General features: G+C 30.3%; 1 long non-coding RNA gene across 1 annotated transcript; it reads left to right on the top strand.

Moving 5' to 3' along the window:
- Positions 1-257: 257 nt before the first annotated feature.
- Positions 258-1,895, top strand: LOC140432279 (uncharacterized). Its single transcript, XR_011949784.1, has 2 exons — positions 258-552; positions 1,664-1,895. It is a non-coding gene; the product is annotated as an uncharacterized lncRNA (long non-coding RNA).
- The last annotated feature ends 857 nt before the right edge of the window (positions 1,896-2,752 follow it).

Raw genomic sequence — 2,752 nt, forward strand, 5'->3', positions numbered from 1 at the left:
TAATTATGGTGTATTCGAACTCGAGGCATTTTCTTACACTGAATACAATTAGATTGAGGAACAATAACTAAAAATTTCTATACGAACCGGTCTTCACAAGTCGGTCTCTTCACAAAAAAATTTAGAAAATAAAACTTTATTTTTACAAAAAGTAGAAGAGATAAACCATTGGTATTGTTATCATATCATGTTTTAAATATAGTCATTCTGTCAAAAAGATAACTTCAAGAAATTACTCCTCCTGGGTGTAACACTTCTAATGTCACTGAGTATATATAGTTAATATAATTAGGTCTGCATAGGTACTATAAAAAGAATTTTTAGGAACATTTTCCAATAGTTACTTACTTTTTTCCCGATGCAGTAGGCGAAACTCTTATAAAACATTACACTCAGTTGTGGGGATCTGGAGAATATCGTAGATTTGATTATGGCAGAGAAGGAAATTTAAAAAAGTACGGAACTCCCAAACCCCCGTACTATGATTTATCTAAAATAAATATACCAGTTGCGCAGTTTTTAGGAGAAGGTGATTTTATAACAACAGTAGAAGTAAGTAACATTTTATTAAATTTTTGTTAAAATACTTTTTAAAAAATTAGATATATGTATATAATAATATGTAGTGGTGTATACAAACTTAAATGCGGTTACTGCCCAAAAACTTACATAGGTCAAATTGGTACAACTTTTTACAAACGTATAGAAGAACATAAAAGGGCTTTCAATAACAGAAAAACAAATTCTACGTACGTACTTTAACTTCTAGACCATAGTCATTCTTTTAATGACGATATTTCAAATTCTTCACATCTAAAATAAAGGTCTTAAGCTATCTTCATTAGAATCTATGGAAATCAACAAATTAAAAAATATAGACATAATTCTGAATGACTAACTTGAGACCCACAGTTCTCTTCTCCTCAACCTATTCAGTTAAAGACTATAAAGTGTAAATACATACCAAAAATAGATCACTTAAGAGAGGCACTCTACCAAAGAAGCTGTAGTGATAATAATTTATAATAAACTAGCGGACCCGACAGACTTCGTTCTGTCAAATAGATTTTTAATATGGCAGTTTATTTCTTTAATTCTCCTGAACAGAACCATCACCATGATAATAGGGCGGTATGTGAGGGTCAGCTCGGGTGACCTAAGTATCTTCGCTTCCAGACTTTGGTCGCCCTTTTGGGCCCAATAAAAACCCGGACTATTCATAAATTCCACAGGAGGTTGGAATTGGAATTGTTGATATTCCTTTATTAATAAAGTTCAAATTGACTCTACATTTAGTTAGAAAATATTTGTATGGGGAAAAGAAAAGGGCTGTTTTAGGGTTTTCCCGGAAATTTTTCGAATTTTTCTCACCGTAAAAACCATCCTTAGACATCAAGGAATATTTTAAAAAAGAATTGTTAAGATTGGTCCATGCATTGTTAAGTTATGCACTTAACAACACATTTTGCAATTCATTTTTATATTATACATAGATTATTTGAAGCAGTATAAGATCATTAAGTTTTATTATTATAACAATGATATTGATTTAAAATTTTCTACTATCAATTAATCATTTATTTTACAGTCTGTGGTTTCCTTCTAAAGTATATATTATATCTTTCAAATACTGATACTTACAATAATACCTCATTTGTTTTAGAATGGCAAGCTAGTAGACAGTCTTTTAAATCCCAATGTCAGGTGTGGAATAACAATAATGAAATACAAACGGTGGACACACGATGATTTTATTAATCACCGAGACCAAATGACATATCTAGTCCCTTCAGTTCTTCAAAAACTTGATAATATGGAGAATTCAAGATGTTAAAATAATTATTTTCCAAAATTTATATGTACATAGATATTATTAAAAGTATTATTTTATATTATTTCTTATACTTTATTAAGAGATGTTTCGCTCCAGTATGAACTAGGGATGGGAAAAACCTACCGGTTTTTAACCGAAAACCGGTTTTTTTACTTCGCAATAACCGGTTTTATCGGTTGTTTTTTTGTCCCGGTTATAACCGGTTTTTTTATTTTTAAAGTAAAAACCGGTTATTAGGTTTTTACGGTGATTAGGATTAGATTAGGTATTATTTTGGATCCCAATCATAATTATTATTCTCAAGTAATTATTCCAAACAAAACCATAATTCAAATTTTATTTTATAAATACAGAAGCAAACTGAAAGTGCAAACTTGTAACCTATTGGATTAAAAAAACCGAAAAACCGGTTTTTGGAAAAACCGGTTTTTTTTGGCCTGTTATAACCGCCAGGTTAAACCGTAAGCAAAAAAACCGGTATAACCGAAAACCGGTGTTTTGTCAAAAACCGCCATCCCTAGTATGAACTTTCAAAATAGATGCCAGATATACTCTGATAAGAAATTGGGAGAGTACCATTTGCTGTTATATATTTTCAATATTATTGTATGGAGCTGAGACTTGAACATTAAAAAAATGCAATTTAAAAAGAATCGAGGCTTCGAACTCTGGTTATACCGCAGAATATTAAAAATATCATGAACTGATAAATTTACAAATAATAAAGTACTGGAGTGGGTTGGTAAAGAATCATGATATATGTGTCCATTTAAAAAATTAATTTAAGTGAAAGCTTGAATCCTACAGGATGAAATGGAATTAATTTCAATCCTAAAAAAAATATCGAAATCATTTAAAATCAGTTCATACCAATGAGTCACCCTCTGCAATAAATTTTAATCAAGGGTTTTTGTGCAT

This window comes from Diabrotica undecimpunctata, unplaced genomic scaffold, assembly GCF_040954645.1.
Source record: "Diabrotica undecimpunctata isolate CICGRU unplaced genomic scaffold, icDiaUnde3 ctg00003500.1, whole genome shotgun sequence".
Classification (NCBI taxonomy): domain Eukaryota; kingdom Metazoa; phylum Arthropoda; class Insecta; order Coleoptera; family Chrysomelidae; genus Diabrotica; species Diabrotica undecimpunctata.